Below are 23165 nucleotides of genomic sequence, written 5' to 3'. Positions count from 1 at the left end.
GTGGCACGCGGGGACATCACGCTGGCCAGCTGCGGGTGCGCGGGGCTGCGGCCCGGGCTGCAGATTCTCGGGACTAAGTTTCAGGAGCCGCTTTACGGTCCGCTAGTTCCTCTGGGTTCCACGGTGATGTGGTGGGAGTGGGAGCTACGGAGATGGTGGAGCCGGGCAGGGACTGTGGCAGGAGAGTGGCATTTCCCTTTGCGAACCGCCAGAGCACCTCCCTTTTGAAGAGGGAAGGAAAGACTGCCATTTGGTTCGGAGACACGGGAGACGGTGAATCATGAGGGTGCTGGTGAGTAACAGTTGGCCTTAAAGAGTGGCACTGAACGATCTGGGTCGAACCGTTGCTCCCAGCAGGAGGGAGGAGATGGATGTGTACTAAAAACGACCCAGGAAGAGCCGAGCAGGTGCTGAGTTAACTGGGACTGTGATGGAGCCTGACAGGAGCCCGGAGCCCTCCTTGAACCCGCCAAGAAAAGACAGCCTTTAAAAAAAAATTATTAGTTATTGATGGACCTTTATTTGTTTGTTTATATGTAGTGCTGAAGATTGAACCCAGGACCTCACTTGTGCTAGGCACGCCCTCTACCACTGAGCCACAGCCTCAGCCCCAAGACACCTTTTAAAAGGGGTTTTCAGGCTGCTTGTGGTTGGGAGGGAGTGGATTTGAGTTTTAGTTCCCCCCCCCCCATTATTAGTTTCTGATTGTTAAAAAGGGCAGAATTTAAAAACAATCTTTTATCTGTCCAATGCAAAAGAAAGCAAAAAGGAAGCAATACGATTCTCTAGTCACTTTCACTTCCTCCCCCGCCCCCCCCCCCCACAATCTCGGTGCTTCAGGGTCCTGGATTAAGAAAATATTTAAATACACTTTTCAAATGTTTTCCCTGAGTGTTTGAAAACGAATGAAGGCCATTTTGTTACTAATACTTAAAAAAAAAAAGGAGCAGACTCTTTAAAATGTAAAATGGTAGACTTAATAAGTACTTGAGCAGAGAGGCATTTTAAAATTATACTTTTAAGTGTGGCATTTCAGAAAGACATACCAAACACTGAAATAACCCCTTCACCACACACCATTTAAACAACTGATTGTGTTCTGTTAAACTCATTTAACACTTGCAGTACTTCACACATGCTAGACAAGCACTCTACCACTGAGCTACATCCCAGCCCTTTAACACTTTGAGTAGCATCTTTATGGATCCCAGGACTGGTTGTCCTTTCTTAAATTATCAACTTCAAACCCTTTCTCTGTATTTTTCACCTGATCCTCTCTAGAGGGTGTCACTGCAGGCCTGCCCCAGCAGGAATGTGGATGCCTTTATAAAAGAAGTAGAAAATGATATGGTGGGACTTATTAGGCCTAATAATAGTGGAATGGTGCTGGTAAGTACTTTGGTTTTAATTAATCACCTTAAGAAGTCCTGTATTTCAATGTTTCTAATTTGCAGACTTTAAAATCAGGTCTCCATGCTACAAAGACAATCTGCAGAACTTCAGAAGCGAAAATGCTGCCATCATTTTACCTATCTGATAAAATAACACCCCCCAACCCCAAATAAAGGCAAGCCTGTCAGTTTGCCTCTTTATATGAAGCTTTAAAATTTTACTGTAAAGAAACAGATAGAAATATCTGGTCCCTTAGGAGGTTTAGCTAGGACTACTAAGCCATTTTCTGCAAATCAAATTACCTCATTACAGGGGCATTTTTCATTCTAAGGTCTCACTGTTCTGTGCTTAATATGATATGGACTGTGGCTAAAGACAAGTATTATTTCTATATTTTTTTCTACAAACATTCAGACCCCTAAAGCCAATGAAAGCAGCTTTGAAATAAAAAAGTGGTTTGTACCCTGGCAGTTCATAAAATTCTAGCTTGCAAGGACTTGTCATAAGTAGCATTGCAAAGGAGCATTCTCAGTTATAATTGATCTTTTCTGAAATTATGAGCGTGTCTTGTAAGAGGACTTAATAACTGAAAAATATACAGTTCTTATCCTTCATGTGGTAGGAGGATAATTGTCTGCTAGTGAGAGTTTTGTGGGTGGGAAAAAAGAAAAACAGTTTGTTGACATGGAGATGTTTAGTGTAGCAGCTTTGTTTTCTAGAGAACACATGTAGTCTGAGGCATAAGAGAGGTAGGGCATATTGCACTTTGGCGAGGCATAACCTGGCGTCCATGATCATGTACAGGTGGCAGCATCTGCTGTCAGCACTCTGCCTGAGTGGTTGTCAGGGCAATCCATGGCTCCTGCTGTTTCTGTGCACAGGGACACAGTTTGAGTGATGATGGTGTCTGGTGAATTACATCTAAATGGAAAGCTCTTGCCTAGTTGTGCCTTTCTTAATTTTGGTTTTCTGCTGCTTAGGTTGAGAAACTCCCTGAAGATTTCATTCCCCTGACACAGCATTTGAGTCCCCACACAATCTGTGCTTAAATTTTTTTAAAAATCAAGTGTATTTTGCAGAGAATCTTAAGTATGAAATGTGCTTTTTTTAACTCCCAGAAATAAAACATATGGATGTTTTAAATCCCATCACAAGATGTTAACTTAGAAATTGTTGTTTTCATCTGTTGAATTTAATGAACATATCGTTCTTGCTTGACATTTTTGTACAATTCCACCTTTTGTATTTTCAGTTGGTGCACTGTATTCTGTAATACTGGTTTCAAAGCTCTCTCCTTAGGAGGGCGATTAGTTGTGTTGGTGATTGTTATTAGCACTAAAGACATTGATGCTTTGGTCTCAAAGTAATTCTAGATGACTTTGCCTGTTACATATTAAATGTTACCACCTTCCCTGCACTTTGGTATTAGTGCTTTTATTTTAAAAAAAATAGATTGCTTTTTATTTGCTGTAATTAAATGGAATTTATTATGCTATTTTATAGCATACTGTAAGCCAGGAAACTTTTTTCTGTGTGTGTGTGTGTGTGTGTGTGTGTGTGTGTGTGTTAGCAGATAATTCATTTGTTGAATGAGTTTCCTATAAGGTAGAAAACTCAAGACTAAAGTTTGGTTGATAATTAATATTTACTACATAAACTAAATATGCTTAGGTCATGAAATAGAAATGAACAATGAATTTAGCTGGTGCTAGACAGGCAATTGGGACATTTGAGTACCAGCCAGCCTGGCCCTGCTACCACTTAGCTCCGTGAATTCAGCTAAGTCATTCACTCTCTTTGGGCTTGTTTTGTTCCCTTTTCCAAACATGGGGATTTGTCTAATTGATCTTAAAAGCCCTTTCCATCTCAAAAGTTGCCATTTTGTTATTTTATTGAGAGTTGTAAATATACCTTTGAACAAAATATTGCTGGTATCAGATGGTTGTCTTAATGATTGAAGAATTACTTTTTATGAGCCTATGTATTTTATAGAGGAGCTGTTTTATGTAGTAGTTGTGATACTGTTTTCCCTTTGAAAAGAAATTGAAATTTATTTGGGGTTAGCACGTTCTGATAGAATAGATTAAATCTCTCAAATATCATTCTGCTATTATCAGTAGTTTTGTCTATGAAATGTCTATTCAAAAGTATCTAGCATTAGAACTCTAAAAGCACTAAGTACTAGATATCTCAGGCTAATCTATAGGCTGTAAACCAGTACATAATAAACAAAAGAGCATTGTCTGTCACATTCTAGAAAAATCATTTTTAACACATGTAATTTACCATTATCAATATTGCCTCTTTTTAAAAAAGTTGTTTTGGGGTTTTTGTTTGTTTATTTGTTTGTTTTTGCTTGTCAGTGGACTTTTATTTTACTTGCTGAGAAAATTGAACCTAGTGCCTCACACAAGTGCTCTACTACTGAGCTGCAACTCCAGCCCTTGCCTGGTTTTTAAAAGAAATTCCAGTCTCTGTTCTCAGAGCTATGTGTTTAAACCCTGAGGCAAGAGATGCCACACCCCAACATTTTTGGTCAATTTTCCACATAGGCATATCTTTCAGGAAACAACTGTGCCAAGTGCTGTGTAGTCAGTTAAAAGGTGACATTTAAGAAGTCTCAAGAGCAGGGCCCAGTGGTACATGCCTGTAATTCCAGCAACTTGGGAGGCTGAGGTAGAGGACCCCAAGTTCAAAGCCAGCCTCAGTGAAAGTGAGGCACTAAGCAACTCAGTGATACCCTGTCTCTAAATCAAATGGAAAATAGGGCTACGGATGTGGCTCAGTGGTCAAGATTTCAAGATTAACCTGGAGTTAAATCCCCAGTACCAAAAAAAAAAAAAAAAAGACTTAGGAAATTGCTGTCTAGTCTTCTAGTCTTAGTGTTAGAATAGTTAGGTTTCTTGTGAGCAGATGCAGGTTTGTGTACAGCAAAGTCCAAAGCCAGTGGTGTCATCTCTATGCACTGGCTACCAGGAAATGTCTGATCGGATTTTCTACCCATCTCTAGCCAATGTGAAAGACCTTAAAACATGTATTTTATGTATTGATAGTATTCAGTTTTATCTTCTCTATCTTCCTTTTTTCTTCCATTCATATCATTGTCCATTTTTCTATAATCATCTTTTAATGGCAAACAGTGATGCATTAATAAGAATTTTTTAAAATAAATTTTTAAAAATCACTTTGGTCTTTGAATAAATATGTACTTGTAAAATATTGTATGTTTTACTTGGAATGGAACCACCATTTGACCCAGTTTTCCCACTTATGGGTATGCACCCACCCAAAGGATTTAAAATCTACATACTACAGTGATGCAGTCACATCAAAGTTCACAGCAGCTCAATTCACAATAGCAAAGCTGTGTCCTTCAACAAATTAATGGATAAGCAAACTGTGGTTTATATACACAATGGAATATTACTCAGCAATCAAGAAGAATGAAATTATGGCATTTGCCAATAAATGGATGAAACTGGTGACTATCATGCTAAGTGAAATAAGCCAAGCACAAAAAACCAAAGGCCAGATGTTCTCTCTGATATGTGAACGCTAACACATCATATGGGTGAGAGAGAATAGAATACATTGGATTAGACAAAGGGAAATGAAGGAAGGGAGGGGGGATGGGTATAGGAAAGACAATAGAATGAATCTGACATAACTTTCTTATATTCATGTATGAATATATGACCAGTAAAACTCCACATCATGAACAACCACAGAACTGGAATCCTAATTAGAATAAGTTATATATGTATAATATGTCAAAATACACTCTACTGTTATATATATCTAACAAGAATAAAAATTTGTTTTAAATGTGTATCAATTACTAACATATAATTAGCACAAACTAATGGGTTTCATTGTGGCATTTCCATACATACATATTTTGAGCTTTGATCATGTGCACCTTTCCTTTTTCCTCCCTCCTGCCACATTTTTTGGTTTCTTCATATGAAAGAACACATGATTCTTCTCTTTCTGTGTCTACCCTATTTCATGCAATATGTTGCCTACTGGCTGCATTCATTTTCTACAAATGATAGGATTTCATCCTTTAAAAAAAATTTTTTTTGTAGTTGTGTATTGGCAGAATGCCTTTATTTTATTTGTTATGTGGTGCTGAGTATCAAACTTAGTGCTTCACATGTGCTAGGCAAGCACTCTACCACTGACCCCAGCCCAAGATTTCATCCTTCTTTATGGCCGAATAATAGTTGATTTTGTACGTGTACTGTATTTTCTTGATCCATTCATCTGCTGACAAACACCTAGGCTGACTCCATATCTTGGCTATTTTGAATAGTATCTCAATAAACATGGATGCGCTGGTCCTCTTTTGTATGCTGACTTTGTTGCCTTTGGACATATACTCAGGAGTGAGAAAATTGCATCATGTAGTTCCATTTTTAGTTTTTTGAGAAACCTTCAACCTGATTTCCATAGTGGCTGTGCTAATTTACATTCCCACCAACAATATATGAGGATTCCTTTCCTCTGCCACAACCTCATCAGCATTAATTTTTTGCTTTTTTTGGTATGTCATTCTAACTGGGATTAGATGAAATATCAATGTAGTTTTGATTTGTATTTCTTGATGGCTAAAGATATTGAGCATTTTGTCATATATTTATTGCTTGCTTGTATTCCTTGTTTGTGAAACATCTATTCAAGTCACTTGCCCATTTACTAATTGGATTATTTGTCTTCTGTTAATTTTTTATTTCTTTATATATTTTGGATATTAATCCTCTGTCAGATGAATAGCTGGGAAGGATTTTCTTTGATTCTTTAGTTTCTCTCTTCACTCTGTTGATTATTTGCTGTGCAGAAGCTTTTTAACTTCATTTAACCTTATTTGTCAATTTTTGCTTTTGTTTCCTGGGCAATTGAAGGCTGAAAGTGTAGCTTAGAGGATGAGCATGAAGCCCTGGGCTTGATTCCCCATGACAGCAGTAAGATTATCTTGGTGGCCCTTGTCACTGGAGAAGATCGTGAGGAAAGCTTATAAAGGATTGCCTTTGTTGCCTGATCAAGAGAATTGCCATGTATGCACTTAATTAAGAGCTGCATGATTCTGGGGACACATTTTTTTTTCCCCCTCTGGGAAACACATAGAAGTTTCTAGAATTATATCTTGAGGGACATGAAATCCAACACAGAGACTGAACAACGGCATAGGGAAAGCGAGGGAATTTGGGGGAGCCAAATATATTCTAAGTATAAATGGTGAAAGTGTGGCAGACCACTCTCTTTCTTGTTCACATACTCTCTTTGGTGCTTCACCCATAGAATTAGCTCTGTAGATCTTGTGTTGAATCCAGTTTTTGATGGTGTTGTCCTCTCATAGAAAAGTGATAATACTGAACCTGTTCATTCTTCACACACAGAGAAATGAATTCCTCTTTTTCCCTTCTTTCTCTTACCCTCACATGAATTAAATCTTTCTATTTCTTTGTTGCCTCTACCATCCCCAAGTAAAACAGAATTCGGTTAAGGTGGATAAAGAAGCCCATAGATCTCTTTATCCTGCAGTTTCCAATTTCATGAACTCTTAACTGGTGTTACTTGATTTGATAGTTTTACCCAAAGTGAATAAAAAGCATTGCAAACCAGGATATTTTCCCCCACTTTGGCAGCTCTTCAAGGGATAATTAGATTTCTTTCTTCGACTCACAGTAGTGGTGGAGAATGGATATGTGAAATCTGCACTATAAACAAAGTCCATAGAAGAGAACTTGTTGGAATAGATTTAAGGGCAAGAAATAGGAACCATGAAAGGCTAGTAAGAAATGGGACCAGAGCTGACATTTCTGTAGCCTGTAAGCAGAAATAAGAATGATGCAACATCAACCTCATATCAGGAAACTGATGGGTTCTCAAAGCTTTGTTGTGGCAAACTTTAGGCAGAAAATGTCTTGCAGGCTGGCAAATATAAGCCCTCTCTACGGCTCTCTTGATGTTGACTAGATTAAGTAGATTGCTTAGTTTGGTTTGTTTTTTCCTTTTCCTCTTTTTTGTTTTTTTATTTTTCTTGAACTGCTGCAGACACAAGTGGTAATCCTATCAGATTCAACTGCATGTATAACTTTAATAATGAATGCATTGCTCAAATCACATTCTGGTGTCCTAAAGATGAGTTAGCTTATTTTCAACCTCTTGGGCACAACAGTAAATAATAACTGCCCTGAACCCCGCTGGAGGAAGGAAGAGGGTTCCATTTCTTTTAACTTATCTGTAGTTTTTCTTTGTGTGATCATGTGATGCTCTCTTCTTTGTTAAACATTTTGTTTTTGGCATATGAATTTTCCTAGTGGTTTGAATGAGATATTTGAAGAGGGGTTTTTTAACTGTGTTGATGAATAACTGCTCTTTCTAGAGCCAGTAATGTGATCATAAACCTGGGGAAAAATAATTTGTTTTGGAAAATGTTTTACAAACATATCAATATAACATTGGCTTTCTAAGCCTTTGCTAGAAAAAATATTAGTGGTGAAATTTTAAACTCTGCTTTGGAAATGGTGTTTTTTGTTTTGCTTTGTTTTTAGTACTGGGGATTGAACCCAGCATGGCTGATCTAAAAAATACTGCTTTTTGTGGCTTGTCATGTATTTCCACCCCTCATTGGTGTTTCAGGCAGCAGTGTTTCCCTCCCGTTCCAAAACCCTCTTCACTCTTTGGAATTCTACTCTTCCTTCAAGTCTGAGTTCCACCCTACCTCAGTTTTGATGAGATCTCTGCAGGCAGAATTAATTACATTGTCCTTTTCAGCCGCACAGTACTTACATCATTCACCCATGCATTGCAATTAGTTGTGTTGGTACAAGTTTTCCCACCTGGGTTCCAATGACTATTGTAGTCATAATTATTCTTTCTCCATCTCTGATCACCTCTGCTGTGTCACAGTAGGTACGTAATAAATGCTATTGGATAGAGAAATGAAAGGATGAATGATAGAGAATGAAAGACATTGCATATACAGTGCCTTAATGATGTGTTCTCTTCAGGTTTTACCTACTTAATTTCCTCTTTTCCATTTAATCTAGTAGGGGGAAATCTTGAAGCTTTCTTATGTACTTCTTGTGATGTGAGGCTTTTGTTATTGATGATTTGTAAAATAATTTTTATACACATTGCATTTTCTGTTAAAAGCAAACAGTAGTCTTAAATCATATTTTGGTCATTTTATTTCAGATATGCTTTTATATTAGGATTTTTAAAGAACTTGTTAAAGAACATTAAATTATTGACATGATTTAACAATATATAAATTCTGTAAGGAAGAATGACCTGGAATGCAAGAATTTTCTTGGCTACTGAAAAAGTCCTGTATTGATTCAAGATAATTGATTATATATGGGGGAAACAACACTTTTATCCATATAAAGGAATTTTTCCTAATGGGATTCTCAGATTATTAAGTCATATTTTTAAAAAACTTATTAAGTGCTACTTTGTGATTGCCCAAAATGTTAGTACCAGAAGTTTAGTCCAAAAAAACTTAATTTCGAACATTAATTTAAAAATCAATTATAAGAAATTATTGTAAAATACACCTCCTGGGCAAAATATAAAATAGACCTTTTGGAAAATACAGTTAATGTAAAAAAATAAAATATAATTTTTGAAATTAGGAAATCAGTAGGGATCCTTTCCGTAACAATGCCTCGATTGCTACTCCAGAAGGAGGACACATTTTCCTTTGGTGTGTGGAGTTGGCATGAGTAAGGTATTATGCATTGGTCTTCCAATGTTGGACCCCATGAAAGGAGGTCCTGCAGGGTGCATGGAAGTTTTTTGAACACAGATGATAGTTCAAGTACTGAACAGGTAATCCTGCACAGTAATTGCCATCAGCCATTTACTTAAGCTGCCTGGAATCTAAGGTCTCTAAATGTTAATAGGGACTTATTTATAAATCTAAAGGGTGTATTTCGGGAATGAGTCATGGTCACAATATTTCTAGACTCTGAGGACAGAATGGATAAACAGGATGACAATGGAGGTTTCAGCTGTTACCAGAGCCTTTGTCACTGTGCTGCTACCACTGTGACCAGCTCTAAGATTAGGTTCTGCCTTAATTCCTAAAAACTGTTTTAGCTCAAAGTTGGCTTCTAAGTCCCCTAGGTGTTTTACTGTGGGTTTCAGGTCCAGATTCTCATGCTTTTTAAGTCCAAGTTTGTCACCTTTTAATTGCCCTATTTCCCTTCTGCCTATGCCCTGAGGCCTCAGTGGAGGAGTTTGGGTGGTTGGTGTCAAAGCTGAAGGCTTGTGTTCAGGCCCTTAAAATCTACATGGAAGATAAAAAGGTGCCTACATATAAAGAAGAGATATATTCTTTCTTCAGTTGGCCCACGAGGGTCAAATAAATATTAGAGACAATAAATCCTAGAAGAATTCAGAGAAGGAACAAAACAGGATAAGGCTTTGGCAGGCATATTTTAAATGGTCAGAAAAAGCAACAGGGGGCTAGGGTTGTAGCTCAGTGGTAGAGCGTTTGCCTAGCACAGGTGAGGCACTGGGTTCCATCCTCAGCACCATGTACAAATAAATAGATAAATAAAGGCATTGTGTTCATCTACAACTAAAAGAAAAGAAAGAAAGAACAAGTGAGTGAGCGAGCATCAGTAGAGAGTGGAGTCTGAAAGTGTTGTCTGTGAGCAGTCTGATCTGGCTGCAGGAAGTATTCCCTGTGAGGTGTAGTCCTTGATTTGGCTTCCATTAGAATTTTAGATATTATATTAAAATTTTTTAGTACAGGAACTATGCTTATTATATTAAACTCTGTGTCACAAACTGATATGCTGCAGAACATGTTTTGTAGAATGTTAATGGATATTCCAGGAGAACAAAGCCTCTCCTTTTGTAAGTTTGAAGAATTCTAGGTTAAATCATACTAAGCTAAATAGGTTCATCTGCTGCAAACTTTCGGAAAATTTCCTTTGTTTATGCACATTGGGACAATCTAAGGATGGAAAATAGTTTGATCACAGACCTCTTTTATCCCACAGGATTCTCAGTGACTTTTCCCAGAATGTTGGTCCATTGAATTCAGTTTGAGAAACACCACACTCAGAAATTAGGCTGGGGATGGATTATGTGATATCCTGTTACTTCATAGCCTGTTTCCTCAGGCAAAACCAATCTTGTCACTCTGTCTCTAGCAGATTAGAATGTTCCTCAAAGCTGCATTCCTCAGCCTTCTTTGCACCCAGATGTTGGCATGTGGCCAAGTTCTGGATCTTCTGCATAACATGGAAGTGATAAATATGACTTCTAGTTCACATTTTCAATTGTAAAGCTGATTTCTCTCTTCCTTTTTATCCTTTCTAATGGGTCACAGTAAAGATATGGAAGGGGCGACTCAGCTTGGACCTTATGTAAGTGGTATACAACCCTCCAGAGAATGGTAGAACAACTAGATAGAAGGGATACATAGATGATCTCACAGTGGCCCCCACCTGCCTACCTACTCAAAAAACAAATGTCCCTTTTGTTTGAGTCCCATTGTATTTTGAGGTCTGTTTGTTATAGCATGTTTGCCTATATCTTATCCAGCAGTTGACCAGGCCAGAAATTGAGACATGGTGAGAGGGATGCTATTGGGAGCTCTCAAAAGGTGATACTGCAGAAGTCCCAAGCATTGTTACCCAGTGTTAAAACCTGGAAGAAAAGAATAACCAAGACATGGAAGTGGGCTATTTTATAGAGGATAACTATTTACCTTGTGATCACTTGGCTTCCATACACCCATTTCATTTCTGGTTAGCAGTCCAACTTTGACATTACAACTTCCCTAAGTAAAACCTTTCCTTCTTATTTCTGCATATAGTGCTTATTATTTTTACTGTTCATTTGGTACTCAAATATTCTTTTGTGTTAGAGTTTTTTGTGTATCTGTTATATAGACATGTCTGTCTCTCCCACGTGTATTCTTTCTCTATGCATTGTAACTCCTGAAGAGCAGGTATCACATCTTTTATATCTTTGGGCGTATATATTTTTTGGATTTGTTTTGCTAGTACAGGTGCATGTAGTTGTGTTAAATGAATGAAGTACGAGAAGAGTGGTATCATGAGAAATGTTGATCTATACCAAGAGTTGGTAAACTTGTCCTGGGAAGGTCCAGATGATAAACACTCGAAGGGTTGCAGCCTCTGCCTTTGTCTCAACTACTCAAATATGCGATTGTAGTATAAAAGCAGGTGCTTAAGTGAATGGGCATAGTTGTGTGCCGGTAAATTTATTTTAAATAATGGCAGCAGATATGGCTCATAGACTGTAGTTTGCCAACCCCTGGTCTATAGACTCTATAGATTTTAATTGTAGTGATAGAAATGTTATGACAGAAGATTTATTCAGGTCTAGAAATCCAGTGTATGTATAGTGGGATAAGTTAAGTGAGTACTTTAAAAAGGATACATCATCAAATCATGGTGCTGTACATGGAGCTGGAATAATAAGAATCAGTTACAATGGAGTGTGAGATGTGTGGCGATTTCAACAGTTTTCTGTAGTTAGGCTTATACCTAACCATGAGGCCTCCGTGCCCTGCATGTATGAGAGAAGAGAATGAGAAGGCGAGACTAAGCTGTGGAATGAGTTGCTGTCTAAAGTTGAGGGATGAATCAAAGTCCTGTGCTGAGTTTTAATTATTGGAAAAGTGGCATGATAGATGAAAAGGTGAAGGCTTTGAGAATATTCAAGAGGAAATTTGTGGACTATCACAGGTGTTTATTCTAATAGATTTATTTCTCTTTAGAATTATTATTAAGCGAGGGATGTGACTTGCCTTTCTTCTGGGCCCAACATTAGAACTATGGTCAGTATGTATGTTTTTCCTGGTTTTACTTCCTCAAGCCTTTATTTTTTTAACCAAAAATGACTTTTCTATGTCTTTATTGTTAAGAATAAGCTGCAGTGCTGAAACAAAAAGACTCAATAATAATTAAAAGTCTATATTATTAACAGTTAAGTTTTCTCTTTTAGGAAATGGTTCTGAGATGAACTTTATGGATCAAGCAGTAGCTGTGCTCCACATTTAGTCATGCAGGGACCTAAGATGACCTATTCTTCTGTCATATTCTACACTTGGCTTCCAAAGTTAAAAAAGCAGAGAGTTTTTAGTCTCTCAAGGTACTATGGGATAGGTTTGGAGAGGTATTACATGTCCGGTAAAACTTATGGAAGAAGAATGAATTTCAGTGGACAGTTAGCTGTATATGCCGCTGTCCTCTTAGCCAGAAACAGGGTAGTTTTCTTTTTGGTATTGCAAAATTTCCAAGGCACTATTAATCCCCAATTATAAGGGGTTCCTAGAAATAGATATTTACAGAAAAACTTCATTTCTTCCTAAAAAAAAAAAAAAGGAAAAAGGAAATGGTGGAACATCAGCATTTTTACTTTTCGCTGGAGCAGGAGCATTTGACACCTTGCTGGGCTCATTATAAGCTGCCCTCCAGGCTGTAACTTAATAGGAAGGGGGATAGTCTCACTTGTACATTCTAAGCTAAGAAAGAGAGAGAAATAACTATCATGGTTCAGTTAGAATTTGAAGCCAGAATTTAAGTTTATGTAATGATACCTGATAAGGAAGAAAAGATACAGCTAAGAAAAGATGCTGACATTGAGATTTGAAGGAAGGGCTTCCTTTACAGGAATTGTGCTTAAGAGGTGAATGAACAATAGTAAAAGTTATAAAAGTGTCATGAGTATTTAGTGCATGAATTTAATGGCATTTTGTAGGTCATAGTCTAAAAGGAAATCCTACATTGTTTGAAAGATGCCAACTTACTGTGTCTTAGAATAAAAGTTATGTTTGTATGTTGTATGAAACCGAAACTAATCCACTAATTCAGGGTATATTAGAAAGAATTATTAGCTTAACCTTGTGTAGTGTTTCCTTACCACATTGTTTACTTAATCACAATTTTTAGGTTTAGACATGTGCTTTTTAATTTTAATTTATCAGGCTTGGATATTGCTATTGAACAGCCTTAAATGTATTACTTTGCATTATTAGAAATGTTTTCCTTTCCTATTACTTTTCATGGTACTTACATATAATTATTATTTTATACAATGAAATGACAGATTGCTGTAATACACATCCTTGAACTTGGACACTACATAATTGTGAAATGTTGCAAGGCTTCAATTAAAGCATTCTTCTAAAGGGTTATGCTATGTAATACATACATATATATGTAATTCTACAAGTGTATACTATTATTACTGATATAAACTGTACCTGACCTGGCAATGTCAAAACATAAAAGATCATTGTAGATCACATGTCCTTCTCTATAGGCTTATTTTCCTTATCCTACGCTGCAGTGGAGTAATCTGGTCTTGGTAAGCATATATTGCTTTAAAGATAGTAAAAGAAAGCCAACTTTGCAATGCTAGAAAAAGGTAGTTTCTCTTAATGGGGGAGAAAAGTATAAGAATGAGCACATCCTGACCTGGTCATTGTGTGCAAAGGATCTGTGTTTCAGTTCACCTTTGTGCCACCCATGAATGTAGGGTTCCAGAACACCGGTGTGGCACCTCACAGATTGAAAGGGAATGCAGCATCCTGGTCACAGCAGGCGATAGTTCCGTTACTACGCTATATCAGGATTGTCAGACTGCATAAGGGGTGTTGTGTTTTGTTAATAGGCAGTACTTTAAAAAGGATACTGACACTTCGATGAAGAGGGAGGTGTGTCAAGAAGGCGATAAAAAGATGTTGAGGATTCATATAGGAAATGATTAAAGGGGCTGCATGTTTTTAATCTGGTGAAAAGAAAGCAAAGGGAAAGTAAGCTATTTGTACTCAGACGTCTGAGACGGTATCCTCTGAAGTTAGTCGTTCTGTGTTGCTTTAGAGCAAGGAAATCACTCTAAGATTGGGTAGAATAGGTCAGCAGAATTCAGCTTGGTGTAAGGAACTGGTTGTCCTTCTGGCTGTTGATCAGTAGACTACTTCTTGAAGTACAGGACTCCTGTGTTACCAGAAGAACAGAGGCAGAAGCTAGAAACCACTGGAGGACCCACCAGTACTGTGGGAGCCTAGAGCTGCAGAAGCCATGGAGAGGGTGGGGTCCAGCGTCACTGGAGCCTGTTAAGGGATTACACCAGAACCAGGAAGAAATCCCTTTCCTTCTTCAGTCCCTCCAGTGCCCTCTATTGACAAGACTTCAATGCCAGCCCACAAAGGAAAAGTATTTAAAGGCCCAGATCCATTTTCACAGAGCAGTCAAAAGGGTTAATTTAAAGCGGGCAGGCAATACATTGATAACCATTAATGGTCTTCAGTGATATTGTAGGGGTGAGGTAGCACCTCAGCACCTGTGCAACACTTGAAGGTGGCGACTGCTGTACCTGAACATGGCCAAGATGGTCAAGTCAAGGTGAAATAGGAGACAAGGCTAGACCATGGTCAGGGCACTAGTATTGGAGTGATAGTTTACCAGAACAGAAATCAAGGAAGCATCACTTGGCTATTCCAGGAACTTAGAATCCAGATCAAACATGGATTACATAAGACATGGAGATCTGAAAAAATTATGAGACTTACACATGTGTGAGGAAAGTAGGCTAAAAATAGGAAGAAGCCAAGAAGAGGACTTGAATAAGGGAAATTGGGACCTAGGACTGACCCACATCAAAAGAAGATGAGGTGAGGTGATCTTGATCCCTACACTTCCTTTCATCTTTCGTGTACTCTGAGGTCCCGTAGGTACCCAGCTTTGATATCCATCACAAAGTCAAAAGCTACTAAAGTTTAGAAATTGATTCACTGAGATGCCTAGCTAAAAATTAGCCAGATGCCATCCATCCCTTGCACTTCCCACTCCTGCTTTGCCACCTTCGTTGCCCATCAAGAAAAAGTTTTGGATTGTTACAGTGCAGTAACTACTTAGTGGGGATGGTTTTGTTTTAGGCTTTTATTTTTATAGAATTATTAATATTTCTGTGAAAGGTTTGGGTTTTGAATATGTGTGGGGAGGTTTTGCCTGGAAGCAGTGTCAGCACTCTGCCCACTTAAGCTTGGCTGCTCTGCTCTCAAGTTATGGGCCTTCTTTCCATATGAATTCACTTTATAATGAATCCAAGAAGATTCATTTAATTAGTTTATTCTGTTTAGTGAGATTGTACTGCCATTTAATTAACGAAGTTGGCATTTATGCCAGTGAGTAAGCCTAGTAATCAACAGTGGTTGTAATGCCTGCAATTGTGGGAAAACATCAAAGTCAAATCTTTCTGGGAGAGAAATTTTACCAATGGAATGTACTGGGTTAGGAGGAAATATCTTCATATTTATGGCTATGTATTTAAAGCTTTAGGCATTATAAAAAAGTCTTTCATAGGTGCAATAATGACCATTAAAATTGTTGATATAATGTTTTGTGTAGTAATGTTCTTGATTTTGAAACTTTAGAAAACAGCTTTGTGGTCTCCACCCGTCACTTTGCTTTTCTGGGAACTTCCTTACTCTTATCTACATGGTTCAGCAGAATTTGCCATCTTAGTACAACATGACCTTTATTCAATTTATCACCTGACCCAGGAATATGGAATTGAGTCTAGGATTCCTAACTCCACCAGCTGCCCTTTTGAATAGTGGAGTCTTACCTGAAGTTGTTAGGTAGTGACCATTTTCTATCATACAGACCAGAGAACAGTGAAAATCAATTCACAGTAGCATGCAGAATAATGCTGATGTACAGAGTGGAAGAGAATAAAATGTGGATCAAGAGGACTCCCTTGCCCCTTGCCTCTAGTCCCTAATTACAGTCAATTTCCAAGGTTTCATTGAATCCTTCTATTTAGGCTCCATGAGACACATGCTTATGTCCTTTGGGTAAATTTCCATTCTTGCTTAAACTAAGTAAATGTATATTCCTGTGATACAAATAATAAATATATGTGAAGTAATTAGACAAAAAACTAAGATCTTGGTAGAGAGTGGGCAAAGGACATGAGTGATTCTAAAAACAGAAAAAAGATAAATAAACATATGAAGAAAGATCAGCTTCATTGGTAGCAAAAAATTGCAAAAACAGTAAGACAAAGGAAAACATTTTCTTTTGGGGGGAGTGGTTATCAAATTGGGGAAAAAAGGAGGGATACTAGTGAAAGCATAAAGAATAGCATGGTATGGAAACTCTCTAGAGTGCTAGGGAGAATGTCAAGTGATTGCATAATTCATGGTCCCTACAGAAAACAGATGGCTCACTCAGATTAGGATAATTAAAAAAGAGTTTCCATACAAAGGATTATTCACAGAGATGAGGGTATAGGAGAACCATTAGGGATGGTGCAGTAACCTGGGACTGATATAGGTGGGGAAAGAGGTGCCAGAAGGAGTTAGCGCCATAACCCTGAGTCAAGGGCCAAGCCAGATACTCAGAAATTATTAATCGTTCCTTTAAACATTAACATTCTAACATTTATTAGAACTAAAATTGTAAAATTCTGAATCCAGGCTAAGACTTTAGTGCTTAATGAATGAGCAAGCCCATATATGCATATTATATTCCCAGCTATTGAATTCAGCACCCCCTTCATTTCATTAATAATAATATATAATGATAGCTCATATTCAGCACATGCATACACTGTCAAAAGCTCTTTTCCTGGGAGGAAGTGCCAGTATCACCGCTGTACTTCTGTCAACTGATGAAGCAACCAAGGCCCAAACCCCACCTGTCTCCTGTAAGACCTGAACCCCCAATAGCTAGTCTGCTTTGTTGTAGAGGTATGTCTCTTACTTTGAAAACAAACAAAGCATTATCTCTACAGGTTTTGATTATTCTGATTCAGTTGAAGAAGAGCTTCAGATGTTGCTAAAACTTGATTCACATTTGAAAATGAATGCTTGAATTCCATAAGAATTATGCAATTAAATTTTAAAAGATACCACAAAGATGACCTAGTCATACTAGTTTCATGTTAAAGATATAAAAGTATAAAATTTCTTAAAATTTACTTTAGAGGTTCCAAGGAAACAGGTAATTAAAGAAACTGCTGAATAAAGTTCCACGTGTACTCTTTTTCTGTCAAAAGAAGCAGTTGGACCTTCAGTCTCCACAGCAGAGTCAGCCACGACCCCAGGAAGCCAAGAAGATGAAGAGATGAAGAGCTACCCACCTTCTGCAGCAGCACTTAAAACAGCTTCCGCTATAGCCATCAAGTCACCGATTATGACCAGGAGAGGGTTACAGGACTCACAGTTGTCTGAAAAGGATGAACCGTCTTAAACCATTAAAAGCCATACAGTCTCAAAGAAAATTGACAGGAGAACACAAAAGTCTCCAGCAGTGGCAAGTGAAGATCCTGTAATTAGCCTAGGTAGACTCCCTCTAAGAAACCCAAGATCTGATTCAGCTTACAAAACCAACGGAAATACTAAAATGAGTGAATTAGAAACAGCCAGTGTCCTACAGAAGGTCAGTTCTCCAAAGAAGGAGAAACCAAAGATGATGATCAAGATAGCTCTTACAGTGATGTCACCTCCATTAAAGTCAGATCCAGGGATTCTTTTGAATCTGGAGATCATCTGGTCAACATTCAGAATCACTTTGGAGATTATCACAAAGTCAAAACTTCACAGCTTATGAAAAACAATCTTCAGTTCTGAGCTCAGGATATATATAAAAAAAAAAGTCTCAGGAATGTATTGAATAAAATGTAAGAATGAGGACTAGGATGCAAAATGACAGTGTTCAGAAATCAGCGTTTAGAAACCACTCTCCATCAACATCCAGCCAGCCAACAAATGACTGAACAAACAAATCTTTTGTCAAGAGGAAACGGGGGTAGTGGCTGTTTTAGTTATCTCGCCTTCAGGAGATTTTGGTTCCTTCATACTTCTGAGGTAGGAACCACTGCTATTCAAGAATTCCAAAACCAGATACAACAACTTATGACTAAGTACCAAGGTCAAAATGAGAACCTGTGGAAAAGGAGCCAAACGTTCCTGGAAAAACATCTTAATAGTTCCTATCCTTGGAATCAGCCTTCTGTCTTGCTGCTCACTGCTGCTTGAGATGCCCAAGAAGTGCTTAAGTGTCTGAGTGAACAAATTGCGGATGCCTATTCTTCCTCCCATGGTGCCCGTGCCATCTGGATTGATGGGAAAGGCAAAGCTGCTCAAGACAGTAATGTTGTCAAACTAGAGGTAGATCAGCAGCTGAGCAGTGGATTCCGAAATGGCCAGAAAGCCGCATTGGTACACCGCTTCAAGTTGCTGCCTGCAAACTCTACTTTGATCTTCTATAAATATTGTGACTATGAAAATGCAACCTTCAAAGATGTGGCCATTGTTCTGACTATCCTATTGGAGGAGGAGACACTTGGAACCAGTCTAGGCTTAAAGGAAATTGAAGAAAAAGTGAGAGATTTCTTCAAAGTCAAGTTCACCAACTCTAACACACCCAGATCTCACAATCACATGGACCCAGACAAACTGGATGGGCTCTGAAGATGAATTTCTTACTTAGTCCTGCCTGTGCAACCAGAAAATGCCCTGGAAAGGGGAATCTGCTTCTAATGGGTGAAAGAAGAGAAAATCATGTCTCAGGTTCTGAGAATTTTTCAATACTTTGTATCCAGAGACAAAATTCAGAGCACTTTTTGAAAGAACTGGTTTCTTTTTAAAGGAAGTTCATGGATCATATGAATCGTTTATTTAACCTAATTATCTGTGACTTGTGAAAATCATTTCTCTGTTTCTATTGAGAGCTGTGTTTAGGGTATTTAGGAGAATAAATTATATGCATCCTGTAGAGGATCTGTTTTGATTCTGGACTGTCTTTATTGCTGCAGTGTGCCAGTGAGAGGAGTTAGGCTCCTTTCCAAGGAACAGTCCGTGCTTTTTAACTTAGATTTCTCAATGTTTGTTATTAGTAAGGCAGCTCTCTGATTGTAACCACAGACTTTCCCATTATGGTTCCTTTTATACTGTTGAGGTATGAGTTTCCTAGTTAGCTTCTGCTTGTAGAAACAAAAGTAATGAGAAGTCATCTGGGTGTGTATTTCCCTTTTGTTTTTGGAGGATGAGGAGGAGGAAAGAGAAGAGAGGAGTTGTGGAAAATGCAACAGAAGAGAAAAAGTCTTCAAGATGAAATTCTTGATTCTCCCAAGGATTTGTAAAGCCTATATACCATGAGGTTTAATATATTTGCTCATTTGACTGTTATTTTAGATTTAACCAGATTTTTTTTTTTAGATTTTTGCTTATTGTTTTTTAATAAGCAATATGGTTTCAGAAATTGGCACACAGTTTGTTAACCAGCCATCCTGGGCTATTGAAGAAGGATTTAATTTTCTGTTTGTCCATTTTTTTTTTTAGTCTAAGTCCTTTTGTGACACTCTGACACAAATCTAAAGATTTACTATTCACATGATAAATTTTATTAAGAGTGCTTCAAGATGGTATCTTAGGGTGGTTTTGATTTGCGTTTCTCTGATTGCTAGAGATGGTGAGCATTTTTTCATGTACTTGTTGATTGATTGTATGTACGCCTCTGAGAAGTGTCTGTTCAGGTCCTTGGCCCATTTGTCGATTGGGTTATTTGTTATCTTATTGTTTAATTTTTTGAGTTCTTTGTATACTCTGGATATTAGGGCTCTATCTGAAGTGTGGGGAGTAAAAGTTTGTTCCCAGGATATAGGCTCCCTATTTACCTCTCTTTTCTCTTGCTGAGAAAAAACTTTTTAGTTTAAGTAAGTCCCATTTGTTGATTCTTGATTGGCAGCCGTTATGAAGTCAAACAGCAACAAGTGCTGGCTAGGATGTGAGGAAAAGGGTACACTTGTACATTGCTGGTGGGACTGCAGATTGGTGCGGCCAATTTGGAAAGCGGTATGGAGATTCCTGGGAAAGCTGGGAATGGAACCACCATTTGACCCAGCTATTGCCCTTCTCGGACTATTCCCTGAAGACCTTAAAAGAGCATACTATAGGGATACTGCTACATCGATGTTCATAGCAGCACAATTCACAATAGCTAGACTGTGGAACCAACCTAGATGCCCTTCAATAGATGAATGGATACAAAAAATGTGGCATTTATACACAATGGAGTATTACTCTGCACTAAAAAATGACAAAATCATGGAATTTGCAAGGAAATGGATGGCAATAGAGCAGATTATGCTAAGTGAAGCTAGCCAATCCCTAAAAAACAAATGCCAAATGTCATCTTTGATATAAGGAGAGCAACTAAGAACAGAATAGGGAGGAAGAGCATGAGAAGAAGATCACCATTAATCAGGGTCGAGAGGGGGGAGGGAAAGAGAGAGAAGGGAAATTGCATGGTAAAGGAAGGAGACCCTCATTGTTATACAAAATTACATATAAGAGGAAGTGAGGGGAAAGGGGAAAAAAACAAGAGAGAGAAATGAATTACAGTAGATGGGGTAGAGAGAGAAGATGGGAGGGGAAGGGAGGGAAGGGGAAGGGGGATAGTAGACGATAGGAAGGGCAGCAGAATACAACAGACACTAGTATGGCAGTATGTAAAAAAGTGGATGTGGAACCAATGTGAATCTGCAATGTGTATACCGGGTAAAAATGGGAGTTCATAATCTGCTTGAATCAAATGTATGAAATATGATATGTCAAGAGCTTTGTAATGTTTTGAACAACTAATAATAAAAAAAAGAAAAAAAAGAGTGCCTCAAGCCAAAAAGATAGTAAACTTACCACAAGTGAAGAATGTTAGATGTATTTTTATAGTGCTGTAGTATTTTACTTGTAACTTTGCATCTAAATGAGCTTTCTCAAACCTTTTAACGTCTTTGATTTTTATAAAATCTTATAATTCTGGACTCACCTATTTTGTCCACAGGCCTTTAATGAAAAGATTGTTTTTAGAGTATTAAAGGCAGTCACTAATTTTATCATTTATTCTTTGAGGGTCTCACAACTGGTAGCAGAGAGTAGTCTAATTTCTTTCCATTAGGACTGTCACTATTCATAAATCTATACCCTTTATTTTAATTTGTTGCTAACTAATCAGATAATCTGATTTATTTTATAGAGAATCCTCTATAAAACAGGAGTTTTGGAAAAGGCTTATTTTATACAAGCATATTATATGGAGAAATATTTTTGTTAAATATTTCACTGACCCCAGTAATTTTATGTCTTTCAGGATAAATAATTGAAGCAGCTTATGTGTAAATGACTCTAAAAGCTATTTTAGTAATTTAAATAAGCTTACTTTTTTTAGTTTAAAGAAACAACAACGAAGCAGTTGGTTTTACAGAAAAGGAAATTAATTAACTTTAATTAATTAAAATACTTTAATTCTTCAAAAAGTCAGATGTCAAGTGCAACTTTAAATAATCAGAATATTGGGCAAAGAACTTCAAAATAATTGGGGTTAGTATTGTATTTGTAGCAAGATGTTATCTCCTTTCAGTCAGTCAGCCCCCACCCTCGCTGCTGCAAGGAAAATAGTCCAGCATCTTACATTTTGAAGTTATTCCCTGAAATTCACATAAACTAATTTATAGTAATGTAGTTCTTGAAATCTGAATGGTTGACCAATGTATGAAAATGTGATAACTTGTTAAGAGTAACTTATTACAAATTACTCACTGTACTCAGAGTCTCATGCAATTGCCACATGGCATTGTCATACAGTTATTTATCTTTTATAGATGGGCAAATTTGAAACCTAAGAATGCTAAAACATTTACATAATTAATAAGTAGTGGAGCCAGGGCTTAAATACAGATTCTCATAATTAATCCTTTACTGGCAATAAAATTATATTGCCCCATTTTTCTCCTCTCTTTTATAAAGCTCCAAAATAAACTAGACTTGGGCAAACCCGATTAATCCCATGAAGGCAACCTACTTAATTCTTAGATGATAAAATGAATGAAACAAGTAACTAGAAAACCCATCTCGATAGTTGAAGGTACCAGAATTTCCATATCCTAGTTTCTTTCTGTTTGCATATCCAGATCCTGTCCATTAGAGTCCAGCCTCCAGTATAACTCTTTATCTAAAACTTGATTTGACTGTTTTCATTGCCATTGATTATGTTATGCAGATCACTGATTTTTCTGTGATTTATACTTTTTAATTCATTTAGACTGAACATTTTCTGAGGTCAGGGACTGTATGTGATATTTTGTTTTGTACTTTAAAATTCATAGTTTTGCATTTGAAATCCAAAGTGTGTGAATTGGATTTCTTCCACAGCATAATTATTTGAAACCCTGATTAAACCCAACATGTAAAGCAAATCAGGACCACCACATAGAATTGTGCAGGTTCTGCACTTGCTCAAGGGTGATTCATGGAAGAGGTGGCATTTGCATTGTGGATAGGTAAATTTATGATAATACTTTTTCTGGCAAATGATGATTAATGTATTTGAAGAAGGAGAACCGAGTTCTGAATTTACTATATACCCTATAAGAGTGTAAAATTTCTGCTCACTGCCACATAGGAAAGATTTGTGTAGCCAGGCACAGTGGTACACACCTGTAATCCCAGCAACTTGGGAGGCTAAGGCAGAAGGATCACAAACTTGAGGCCAGCCTGGTCAATTTATCGGGACCCTCAATATTTGGACAATACTGTCTCAAAATAAAAAATACTAAAAAATAGAACCTGGTCGTAAGTCAGTGGTAAAACCACCCTGGGTTCAATCTCCAGTACCAAACAAAACAGAACAAACAAAGAAGAAAAAAAAAATTTGTGTATTACAGTCAACTTTGAGTTTATTCAGAGAATGGATCAAGATAAAAATGAC

General features: G+C 37.5%; 1 protein-coding gene and 1 pseudogene across 1 annotated transcript in view; both read left to right on the top strand.

Annotated features, from left to right (window-relative positions):
- Positions 1 to 23165, top strand: part of Mcub (mitochondrial calcium uniporter dominant negative subunit beta) — a 110996-nt gene that overhangs the window by 425 nt on the left and 87406 nt on the right. The window lies entirely within an intron of this gene.
- On the top strand, positions 281 to 18940 carry LOC143406391 (torsin-1A-interacting protein 1-like; annotated as a pseudogene).

The sequence above is a fragment of the Callospermophilus lateralis genome, chromosome 8, assembly GCF_048772815.1.
Source record: "Callospermophilus lateralis isolate mCalLat2 chromosome 8, mCalLat2.hap1, whole genome shotgun sequence".
NCBI classification, from domain to species: Eukaryota; Metazoa; Chordata; class Mammalia; order Rodentia; family Sciuridae; genus Callospermophilus; species Callospermophilus lateralis.
The sequence above is the reverse complement of the archived record's forward strand: the minus strand, read 5'-3'. Positions and strand labels throughout refer to the sequence as shown.